The sequence below is a fragment of the Silene latifolia genome, chromosome 2 (assembly GCF_048544455.1).
Source record: "Silene latifolia isolate original U9 population chromosome 2, ASM4854445v1, whole genome shotgun sequence".
NCBI lineage: Eukaryota > Viridiplantae > Streptophyta > Magnoliopsida > Caryophyllales > Caryophyllaceae > Silene > Silene latifolia.
This window is the reverse complement of record NC_133527.1, coordinates 198,612,530-198,626,292: the sequence shown is the minus strand read 5'-3', so window position 1 is coordinate 198,626,292 and position 13,763 is coordinate 198,612,530.

The following is a 13,763-nucleotide window of genomic DNA, read 5'->3' as shown; positions in this document are numbered from 1 at the left end:
AAGCAAAGGGTTGCAAGAAGATACGATGAAAATAATGAAGGTATAAAACGATTAAGTTTCTATAAGCCATTTAAGTTTTTGCTTGATTGAAATTACTCCCTCTCTTCAATTCGGTTATTTACATATATTAATCTGTATTCCGTAATAATATATTAATTAAATGTATAGAATTAACCAGAATAAGAGTATTCCGTAAACATTGTTGTAGTGCACCAGTGCCACTGCCACATTAACCATCTCCCATGCTGAACCAAGACGTATAATCTTAAATTTTGTTAAAGGTTCGAAAATTTCGTAGACAGCAATCAGTATGTAATCAAACCAAAAAAAAGAAATCGAAATATGAACAATGTTTATTACATTCATATAATGTCCATCGACATTCAAGAATAGAAAACGAAATTACACAAGAAGAAGCAGAAATACAAATAAATCAATAACAATTACAGTACAATAGAGAACGACGATATAGAATTACAAAACTATATCGCGGAGTTTTGTCACGACCAAAGAAAACTCAATAATGCAAACTCAAGAAACAAGACCGGCGGTAAAAAAAAAACGAGTCTCTTATTGGAGGCAATATTTCGAGAATATTGCAATATTATTAGTTTGGCACATATTTAGCAATTAGGAATATTGTTAGCTTATTCTTAGCTTTGTTAGCACATATTTAGCATGTATTTTAGGATAGCTATTAGCTCTGATCTCCTAGCAATTAACTAATTTCCTAGCATTTAGCATGTTCTAGGTTGTATAAATTAACACGTTCATATGCAATACAACACACACATAATTTCACAAAAATATCTCTTTGTCAAATTCTATAGCAATATTCCGAGAATATTGCAATATTATTAGTTTGGCACATATTTAGCAATTAGGAATATTGTTAGCTTATTCTTAGCTTTGTTAGCACATATTTAGCATAGGATAGCTATTAGCTGTGATCTCCTAGCAATTAACTGATTTCCTAGCATTTAGCATGTTCTAGGTTGTATAAATTAACACGTTGATGTGCAATACAACACACACATAATTTCACAAAAATATCTCTTTGTCAAATTCTATAGCAATATTCCGAGAATATTGCAATATTATTAGTTTGGCACATATTTAGCAATTAGGAATATTGTTAGCTTATTCTTAGCTTTATTATCACATATTTAGCATGTATTTTAGGATAGCTATTAGCTGTGATTAGGGATGGCAGTCCCACCCTTACCCTGTGGATATCCATCCACCCGAAATTAAATGGGTGGGATATGGATGACAAATTTTTTTCAAATTTAGGGTAGGATATGGATATGGGTGAATTTAGGGTGGGATATGGATTATCATCTCTCACCCGCTTAACCACCCTGTGGATATCCGAAATTAATATTTATAATTAATTTTTTATTAAGTTAATAATTATTTAGTTCATTAATGATTTCCCTTCAAAAGTATATTTTTTTTATCAGAAATTTTACTTAATTTTAATATCATACTGTTAATTAGGAAAAGTAAAACTTGTGTTTTTGTGGATATTGTTATTTTCACTAATCAAAGTAACTTACTTTTGTTAGTTTAATCAATAATATAATGCGTTAGTGGTTTCTTTGTAGTTGGCGAGGCGTATTTGTATGGTCACTTGCTTTGCAAAGACACTTTGTTGTTGGATATATATTGGGTTGCTATTTGCTAACACATATTGTTACTTGAATTATGTATGCCTTTTAATTTTATCGCAACAATTTTTTTACAATATATTATCTTTAAATTTTATAAGCTGTGAAAATATCCAACGGGTACCCGCTCCACCCGCTTCACCCGGTGGATATGGATATGGATGGATGAAAAAATATTAAATGGATGAGGGTGGGATATGGATGACCATAAATTAAATGGATATGGATATGGATGTGGCTCCACCCCATCCATATCCCACCCATTGCCATCCTTAGCTGTGATCTCCTAGCAATTAACTGATTTCCTAGCATTTAGCATGTTCTAGGTTGTATAAATTAACACGTTGATGTGCAATACAACACACACATAATTTCACAAAAATATCTCTTTGTCAAATTCTATATGGTATCAGTTAGGTTTCGACAACACGAACCCTAATTTAAAATGTCAGGCGCAATTGTTACTTCCACGCCGCATATCACCAAACCCGTCTACGCTCTTAGCAACTCCGATGGCGTTTTAGCAAAAATTACTCACGTAATGTTGAAAGGCTCTGTAGATACCCAGTATCTGCACCTTCCAAAAACCACCCGATGATGATCGGACTATAACGTGTTTTTGATATGCGTGCGTGGATTGGCTATACATGAGACGGTTTAATGCACTACTCGAATATGAAAAATGATTTCAAAAGTTTTCTAACTTCATTTGCATTAAAATAACCCTATTTAGAGTTTAAACTGTCTTCGGACCCAAAACCGACTCAGAAACCCGCAACTCGAGTCAACCTGAGTCAACCCGAGTCAACCCAAATCTCGAATGTCAAAAATAATGCCATGAATATTTTCATCATGTCATTTCCATTAAAATGACCCTATTTAGAGTCTAAACCGACATCAAGCCAAAAATCGACTCGAAATTCAAATCCCGACTCACACGGGTCAAACCCGAGTCAAAGACACAAAATACCTACCCCAAATATCACCTAAGAGTAAGCTTACACGGCTAAGCAAACTTCAATGACCACAAATCACAACCAACAAAACATTGGTTAGAACAAATGCAAAATCCAAATTTGCGAAAGGGACAACACACCCTATTGAGTCACAGGGTGGCTCGCGCCTAAAGCAGGTGTCTGCTTAGCCTCCACACGAACTTAACCGACCTACCATCCCACATTTCTCTATAAATACCCACCATCACACACCATAATATTCACGCGAGCGTCCGCCCCCTCCTTCTCCCTTAAACTTCTATACTCGACTTCCTAAGTCACAAAATCGACACGTGTTTACGACCTACCGATCGTAAACACAAGCCTTACACATATTATTTGGTACCGTCGCCGTGCATTCGACCGACCCATTCGACCAACTCAACTCATTAATCAACATGTTTTAATTAACATATTTTCAACTCATTTTCAAAACCAAATCCTTTTTTAAGGCACTCTTTTTAAACTTCTTGATCGTGAGTAGTCGCTACGAGAAAACTTGTCTCTAAAGTCGTCTATGTCGCAAACATCATACACGTAAGTTTGAGGGTGTAAATATCTCATTTATTTCATGTCTTTACTGTTTTCATAACTTTATAAACATGAACAATGCATAATACGATTCAAATATAGGTTAGACGAGCCAAAACCGAGTTTTGGCCTGAGACAGAAGCTCCTTGCTATGCAAGGGAGCTCGCGCCTCTTGCGGGTCTCCGGTCAGACTCATCCGTGTTTGAGTTCGTCTTTCCTTCACCACTTTCTTTTATTCTTACTTCTTTCCTTTTACGGTTTTTGTCATTTCAAATGTTTTAATTCATTTTTATGATAAACATATTTTGACCATTACAAAAATCCTCCTTGGTTCCTTATACCATGACGGTTTATTCCGTGACCCGATGATATTATTGGTTGATTACATTTTAATGGGTATTTTAACACCCTTTTATTTTATTTACCATTTTTCTCATTTGTTTACATTTGTAAACATATTAGTCATAATTCATAATCATCCTTGGTTCTTTATACCATGTCGGTTTAATCCGAGTACGATGACAAACTTGACTAATTACAAAGAAATGAACTTAACATGATTAGTTCAAATCAAACATTTTACATTTTTATTTGTAAACTATGTTTTTCAAACATGCAAATCCGACAACGAATATTACTAACATAATAGTAATTATTCCGAGTCATGCAAACAACATTTGCAAATCATTCATCACAAATACGGTTTTAAATAACCTTTTCAAAAACCAAGAGACGCCCTCTTGGCTCGCCTCATGGCTCGCGCCCCAAGTGGCCGTCTGTTCTCATACTTCAAAACCAGGGCAGAGCCCCTTCCATCGCCAATAGGCTCGCGCCTATACTGGCTGCCTGGCGCCGTTCTGCCTCATTTTTATCACTTGTCTAGGACGATCCCGATTACGGTTAATCCGAATACATGACGGATCAGATTGACAAACTTACGTTTTTACACTTTGTCATTTAACATCCTTTTTCAAATAAATGGATCGTGTTAAGCATCATAATCCGAACTTGGTAAATGGATGTTTAATTTCCGTTTTCACATACAAATCAATCTAAATCCAACTTTGACATCTTATACTTGATATTTGGATAAACAAACCGACTTAGAAAGCTCACATGTTAGGTTAAGACTTTTGGATGCGCATCCATGCATTTACCGTTTTATCAACTCTTGCACTTAAACAACCACGATCGATCAGTAGAGGCCGCTAACGCGGGAGGGATTGGGTGTCCGATTAAAGGGCTTCCCAATACGTACCCTCACCCCTTACTCAGAACCTTTGGATAGTGGACGACCTTATCTAGGGCGTACGAGAGTCATTTTAGGCATAGAATGCTAAAAGGGGGATGAGTCCTTATCTTTAGTACCTATGTCAAACGCTGCTTTGTGCTTCGATTTAACCGAGGTATAAAGTGGATTTCGAACGGGTTTCAGGCATCCTACAAATGCTTGATGGCGACTCCGAACATCTCAACATCGTTTCGCGGCCCTTGATGTAGTGATTAATAAACAACACCAAAAGCAAAGGGTTGCAAGAAGATACTTATATACGAATATACGATATGATGAAAATTATGAAGGTATAAAACGATTAAGTTTCTAGTAGACATTTAAGTTTTTGCTTGATTGAAATTACTCCCTCTCTTCAAGTCGGTTATTTACATATATTAATCTGTATTCCGTAATATATTAATCAAATATATAGACTTAACCTCAGTAAATTGTTTTACTTGGTTTTGTTAGTTTCTTAATTTGTTCCATCTTTTGTTGTAGTGCACTAGTGCCACATAGTGAATTAGTGATGTGGTCAATCATGAATGATCAACCGTCAACCATCTCCCATGCTGATCCAAGACGTATAATCTTAAATTTTATTGAACGTTCGAAAATTTCGTAGACAGCAATCAGTATGTAATCAAACCAAAAAACGAATTCGAAATATGAACAATGTTTATTACATTCATATAATGTCCATCGACATTCAAGAATAGAAAACGAAATTACACAAGAAGCAGAAATACAAATAAATCAATAACAATTACAGTACAGTAGAGAACGACGATATAGAATTACAAAACTATATCGCGGAGTTTTGTCACGACCAAAGAAAACTCAATAATGCAAACTCAAGAAACAAGACCGGCGGTAAAAAAAAAAACGAGTATCTCGTACAAGCCAAACGAGAGACAAATTCACACACTTACGATTGCTCCAGGATCCGCCACTGAACATGATTAAAGTTTTTTAAACCCGAAGTAAAAGGGCTTTTTATCATAACCGTCGACAACCAAATGAGGCTTGCCAGTAACTGGATCGACTTGCTTACCAACATCTGAACACAACATTTCATCACCAAAAGGACAATGCTGAAACTTGTAAATATTGTGACTTGGAAAATCGGCCTTCACAATTTGAAACTTACTGCTACTCGAAACTTGTACTCCATCTTTATTAAACGTACCTCCGGTTCGAACCGTCTTGTCCTCGAGTACCTGCCATACTAGTGATTCCTTGCAGCCCCAGTAAGGGCTATACTTAAACTGGATAGCGATTTCATCGCCCTCGAAAACCGTGCCCATATATTCGGGTTTTAAAAGTTTTACTACGGGCCCACTATCGACTGATAATAATAAATGGACGCTTACCTCGAGAGGACGTTCAAATACGTTGGATGTATACAAGGGCTGTTCCGCAACGTAAAGAGGACACATATAGGGTTTCTGAGCCACCCCTACGCCGGCATGTTCGCTGGACAAAATTAGGTAAGAGTCGGCTTCTCGTAAAGGATTTCCGCTGAAGTCGAATACTTGACTCGGTAAATCGGGAAATTCGGCATGGACAATAGTGCAAATGAGGAGGATAACAAAGGAGGTGATGATATTCATTTTGTTTTTGTTGGAATAATTTTATTTTTTGTGTGTAAAAAACAGAAAGAAGAGGGTTTATTTATTTGATAGTTGATGCCTTGATGGTGAAGTAACGTTAAGGTTAAGACGTACTCTATTTATAAACGTCTAAGTAATATTATTAATTCATGCATGCATCGACGTGCTTTGCATGTTTTTATAAACGTGTAGACGATGAAGATTATCGTCAATTGATCATAGTGTGCCGGCCCTGCCAGGGTGGTAAGGTGATGAAATAACCATAATAATAGTAACATGCAATCAACGCGTTTTTGATAAGTCTGCGCAAATGCGCAATGCAGTAATATTTAATCATACAAGGCAATTTTTACCGTAAAATGAGATTTTTAAGTAATTACTATTTTTATTCACTAATAGGGTTGTATTTGGATACGGTTTACACTAAATTAGTAAAATGACATGGGTTTGTCGCACTCCCTCAGTCAAACAAAATTAACTCAACAAATGTAGTAAAGTAATTAATCGAGGTTGAATCTACAAGGATCAGCGATCAAATAATAGTACATCTCAAACTACAAGTTAGCTATAGGAATCAAGAAGATGATTAATTTTAAACTAATTAACTAAAGTACTAATTCACCTCCGACATATCCGATTTATGCTTAGAAATCCCGTTTGGCAAGTGGTTAGGTCGATTAGATAAGGAAACCGTATCAGGATCATAGATTAACCTAAGTATGCCCTATCAGTTATCAAAATGTATCCCATATCTACTAAAAGAATAGGGAATTCACAAATTTTCTCTCCAAAAAATATATTTTTAAATAAGGAAACTATTAATAATTTAATTGTATTTAGTTATTTACTAAATAAGGAAATTAATAATTATAAAGTATTTCATTATATAATTCTTTTGATTAAAATTAATCTTTTCATCAAATTATATAATTTTCACTAAACTATAATATTTTGATTAAAGTATAAATAATATAAAAATATAAACTATTAAATCTTTTATTGATGCTATTATTTGAGAATGACTTGGCGCATACTATTCATACTATGTATAAATAAAACTATAAATCGTTTTGATTAATTTCGTAACAAAAAAATTGAGAGAATTTAAAAATACCACTATTATTTTACATTCAATTTTACCCAGTTTTCTTGAATAATTTACAGTTCAATTTTTTGTTTCTCATATCAAAATATAATGATGTAAAATATGAAAAATTAATGAGATGTTAAGTTAACATTATTAAGTAATACAAAATAAAAATTCTATAAATACTGCGCATTCATTACGCGGGATCTAAACTAGTTAGTTATTCAAAAAAATAAAACGCCCTTGCCAAGTTGCCCAATTCTGGGCTTTAATCTAAAGCGGATCATGGACATAGTTAATGAAGAAACGAGAATGCGGCCCATTAAGAAAACCCAAATGAAAACTTCCTGTGAAGTGTGAACACAAGGGACAATTTGGCAGAATGGCTGGAACTAGGGGTGTTAACGAGCCGAGCCGAGCCCGAGCTTGGCTTTGCTCGGCTTGTGCTCATAAAGTAAAACTCGAGTTCGAGCCGATCTATAGCTTACCTGAGCTTGAAAAAATTGTGTTCGTTATCAAGCTTGCGAGCTTTAATGCGAGCTCGATCCAAACTCGAGCTCAACTCGAGCCTATATATAATTGTTGAATTGTCGTTTTTTTTCTCTCGATATGTTCAATAACAAGGCTCGAAAGTTTTATATACCAATATTGAAAAATCTGTTCCGGGTGTGATTACGGAGCAGTGTGGCCAAGTGGCAGAGCAGGTGGAAAGACTGTTCTACCCTCGACCGAGGGACCCATGGCGGGCCGGCGGGCCCTGTTGACTCCATGCCGAGGGGTCTTGGATGTGAGTACGCGGATGTGTATCCCGGCTGGTTAGTTGCCTGGCCGAGACCCAGGTGACAGGCCGACAGGCCGCGTCGGTACGGCTGTCCAAGGTGTTGACTTGCTGTGGATATCTTTGACCTTGCTCAATATGTTGACTCGGTCAGCGGGTGCAGAATATGCCCCATCAAAATCAATAAGACATTTTTGATATATGTGATACAAATATATAATCATGACAGAATATTTTTATAAAATATGAGTAATATCTCATCTAATTAGACAAGTTCGAGCCACTCACGAGCTTTTTGAGCCGAGCCAACGTTTGCTCGGCTTGACTCGTTAAGCTCTCGAGCCGAGCTCACACGAGTCGAGCTTTGACCGAGCCGAGCTCGAGTTGCTCGCGAGCTGTCTCGTCTCATTAACAGCCCTAGCTGGAACTTGGAACTTGGAAGCGGGAGGAATAAAATGTTGTGTTATATCGTAAAATCGCTTTATACAAGACTAACTTAATATTAATATACTAAATTTGTCTAGATTGTTCTACTTACTTTTTACGGAATTTCATATAATACTTTAATCCTATCATATTTTCTTTTTATCATTTTTACTTTTTTTCTTGCATATTTTTCCGCCTTTTATGTTTATATGAATTTCAAAGTATTCTATTCTCTTTGTTACAAACAAATACAAAATATTTCTTTAAATCGCAATTAAATTTTCTGTAACATAAACGGTTTTAGACCCGCCAAAATATTGGTTATGGTTAAACAAATGATTGAGACGGCGAGAGTAACAAGGTAATAAAAAAATGTAAAAATTAAATAAATAAAGTACTCTAATAACAAATTAATTTAGTTATTATATGCTTTTAATTCATAATTAACTACTAAGACTTTTTTTATCCTCATGAAAGCAGGAATTATATTACTACTAACTTGAACGAATGAAGGTAATAATTAAAAGGAATAAAATTACACAAGGAGTGCACCTAATGAAATTAAACAAAAAGAGCGACTTCAAACTAAGACATAATTTTGAACTGAATGTGAAGAGGAGACATATTTTGGCCTTGAATAAAAGGAGATAAGAGCGGACCGATTTGCAGATTATCGATAAAGTCGAGTGATTTGCCTATATCTTGACATGACTTAACCTCAAAAGGGCAAAATTGGAGCTTGTAAACCGGATTAGCCCTACCCTTTAATTTTGCAATCCTTACTATCTTGAAAAAATAACCGGTTTGTTTACCTCCGGTTCGAATCGCCTTCCTTACAACCTGCCAAACCGGCGACTCGTGACAGCCGAACTCCGGTTTGCTCGCGAATTTGATGGAAATAGCTAAGCCCTCGAAAATCCGCTGATTCGAGATTTGGTTAATTGCCGGTATTACGTTGTTGGTGAAAACTGTGATGAACGTGGTGAGGGTATTGAGAGTTTGTTCGATGACGTAGAGAGGACAAGTGTCGTTTCTCTGAACCACACCAATCGCGGCTCCATTGACAATCATCATTAGGTATCGCTTGCCGGATATTAAAGGGTTTCCGTTGAGGTCGAGTACCGGTCTTGGTACTTGTTGTGCTAGCCCTAGGACGGCCGAGTTGACGACAATCGATATCACCATGGCAACTATCACAAACTTATTCATTTTGATTTTGATTTTGATTTTAATTTTGTTTTAAGGAACAATGTAGCTTACTTGTATATAGTCAACCATGGAATAACTAGTACTATCGACGTGCTTTACATGTTATTACAACGTGAACGACGCCACTCTTATCGATCACCATCGGAGTCAGGAATTAACCTTTGAATAAGTATATTTTAGAAAACTTTTAATAATAAAATCTCAACGGGGCGAAAGGATACTCGTTTTATGCGAAATTCGAAAAAAGTTGGAAAATTTTAATTAAAAACTTTTTCAACCGCCAGCTGATTAAAATAAGAAATATTTCTCACAAAGAATATAAAAAATAAATAAATAATACTCCCTTCTATTCACAATGATTTTCCACATTTGTTTTGAGGTAAATTTAGTGGTATGATGATATGTGGATGTAAATGAGGGTAAGAGAGAGAATATGGGGTCATAAGTTATTATAACCACAAATGATAGACAAATAAGGAAAGTGAAAGATCTTTGTGAATTTGTCGTTTTAGGAAATATAGAAGATGTTAGAGAATAAGAGAGAGTATTAGTAAGCGTATAATCTATTATGCATTATTGTATAGCTTAACGACGATAGCTCGAACCAGGTAGAGTTCGGACGTGCATGTAAGTATGTTTCAATTTCAACCATGAATTTCGAAAGTGACAACTAATAATATAGTTTATGCGACAGCTTGAACCAGGTAGAAGCCTCAAGCCTCTAAATGAAAATGAAATAATAAGTTTGTGATAGCGGTCATGATCGTTATCAGCTCGATTGTCGTCGGGTTAACACCTTAATTTCCGGCGAGCGTTACAAAATGCTGATCGCCGATTACGTAATAGTCAAGGGAAAAATGGTCAGTTTACATCTTCATTTTCTGGTTGAAAATAAGCTGTGATACCATTTTTGATCCAAAATGTTGTTAAAATATAGTGATTTGACATAAATAAATCCGAAATTTCATTAGCATTAAAGCTACAATTCAACGGAAAAAAAAATATATAAATATTATTCCGAAGTCCGAACAGTATCATCGAACGAAACAAACTCAATACTGTGGAGTACATAGGACAAACTGAACACACAAACAAACAAATCCTCTTAAATTCGTTATCCACGACGTCTGTATGATCATTTGTATACCTTAAATTAAAAAACAAATGACGGGATCGTACGATTCTCCAACTTCTAAGGTTTGTTTTGTAGATCGACTACTTTAGGTGCTGGCATGGGTATTTCTACGGCTTCCGTTGGTTCATCGACATCTCCCACAAATAAAGTAGTATCTAACCCGAGGATTCTGGCTTTAGCTGTGTAAGGGAGACCTTGGTTGTTAACCGTGGCGACACTGTGGTAAAGATGGAGGTGGATAACGAGGAGGAGGAGGAGGACGACATTGGTGGTAGCTACCTTGTGAAAGATATAGTTTTTCATTTTACTTCTTATAATGTAAGTAAGAGATTAGATATATTTGTGATTTTAGTTTGGTGATGATAACGGTAACGGATTCCCCTATTTATAGATACACACATTCTTATTAAAGAGTATATCCGTCTTAAACTTAAAGACAAAGACAAATCAAACATTATTAATAAAACAAAAGCAGAATGCATAAGAAAAAAACAACATATTCGTCTTCTATGCATAAGTGGGATAATACTTAGCCGTTTTAATATTAAGACTAATACGTTCGTTTTAAGCAACATATTCGTCTTCTATGCATAAGTCAATGCTCTAATTATTACAGCATCGATTATATATTCTACGGGGGTTTATTTTTGAAATCTTCAATTCGTAACAGCGTGTTAACCACTGATCTTCCATGTGTTTTGGATTTCATGTACCAATTCGATCTCGTCAACTTAGTCACTTCACAAAAATGACCTAGTTCGATCGATTTTTATTTTTTTTTGGTATGCAACACTATTACTCCGTACAAATTAAACAATGTATTAGAATAAACAACTGATTTTGAGACTGCAACCATCAGTTTAAACTTTTGGTTGAGATGATCGTTTCTTGACACAACTTAACACTACCACAAATTTATTCATTTTGATTTGACTTTGTTTGTAGATGATGGAGTTAATTAATGGCAAGAAGCGATAATTAAAGGCTTGATCTTGTTCGACCTGTCATATAACTATACTATCTCCGATTCTTTGGAATTATTCCGCTACTTTTTAAAATTTATGAGGAGTATTTAGGTGAAAATTCCTAAAATTCTGCGGAAGAATGAGTCACCACTCACCACTTGTAATATTCATCGTTGAAATTGAAACTCGATCTTTAACTAGTTCGAGCTGTCGTATAATTATAATCTATGGAGTATACAATAATGCATATATATTGATGATACGCTTACTAATAATGATTTAAGCGTTAAACAAGCTAAGCATAAAGCTAGCTAGCTGGTTTGAGCTGTCGTTAAAAGTCAAAAGAAATACTCCCTCCATTATTTTATATATGACGTTTTCGTTTTACGAGATAAACCTTTGACTTTAGTTTTTATGAAAAAATACTTTAGAAAAAATTATAAAAATCATATCGTTAGATTCGTCATGAAATTTGCTTTCATAAGAGTATACATTTCATATTATTAGCTCATATATTTTGAGAGATATTAAAGAGAGAAGTTACTGTCTCGAAATGTGAGTATGACATATATAAAATAATGGAGGGAGTAATAATTACTAATATCAATTAATTACTCCATTTTTATTTGGAAATAAATGCCATATCTCAATGTTTGACTTTTTCAAAGGTCAAAAGGAGGCTAATAGAAGCTGAACTAAACTAAACTGAATTGAAAGAGACTGAGTTGGACTTAACTTAATTTAATAGAGCTGAACGAGTCGAGCTGAACTGAGCTTGAGTTAAATGAAGCTGAAATAAGAATTAATTTGTGAAAACAGGAGCTGAACTGAACTGAATAGAGTTGAGTTAAACGGAAATGAATTAAAATTAAATCAGAAAGAACAGAACTTAACCCAGATAAATCATACCAATCAATGCTCTAGTTATTACAACATCAATTATTTTTTATATTTGAATTTTTCAATTCGTATGTTTTTTTTGGTGTTGACCAGGTACCGACAGCTAGGGCAATCTTTTTCGGGTACTGAAGTCAATTTAATGAGTTGACCCCTCTCAAGTTTAGCTTTTTCATACGCAAGAGTAAGGAATTGAATCCCTGAACACTTGTGTAACACCCCGAAAATTTGAGTCAACTATAAAAAAAATGTGAAAAATATTTTAGCAGAATGAGATTTTAGAAAGAAATAGGAGAAGATGTGTAATGGAAATTCGAATTTGAATAATAAAGAAATTTGTATGTCGATTTGGAAATCCAATAAATAAAAGTCGTTAATAACTTGAAACGAAAGGGAAAGAGAATAAAGGACGTGCGATAACTGTCAGTAAGTGGATCATACATCCGATGTACTACCACCAGTTTTTAGTTTTTGAGCATTATAATAAAGTTTTTGAGTTTTGTTTTAAAAATTATGAGTTTTACTATAAAGTTTCTGAGTTCATTCACTAAAACATTAAGTTCAAAAAATTTACAATAAAACTCAAAAACATTACATACAAACTTAGTTAAATTTAGGTTTTGACGAAAAAAAATTAAAATTTAACTTATAAACTTTAATAAGCTCAGAAAAAATACACATATGCTCAAAACAAATAAAGTTTAAGGTAATAAGCTCAGAAAAAATATAGATATGCTCAAAAACAAATAAAATGTGAGGTAGTACATCCGATGTATGTTCCTTTTTCTCCAACGTGCTTAAGAACGCATATTAACTCGTATATAAAACGTTACTTCAAAGTAAAGTACGTGGGAATTAAGTTGCATAACTTAACGTTAATAAGTAAGTATTGTATCGTACTATCGTAATTAAAACTGACCCGTATATACAACCTAGACTAACTAATTAATAGTTTATGCGACAGCTCGAACCAGGTAGAAACCTCAAGCTTCTAAATGTTTTCTCACCCTTAATTTGCCCCATCATGCATCCACATCTATAGTTGCATTATTTCTAGAAACAAAATCAAATTAAATGAAAATGAAATTAAATAATATGTTCGTGATAGCGGTCATGATCGTTGTCATCAGCTCGAATGTCGTAGGGTTAATTAATACCTTAATTTCCGGCAAGCGGTGCAAATT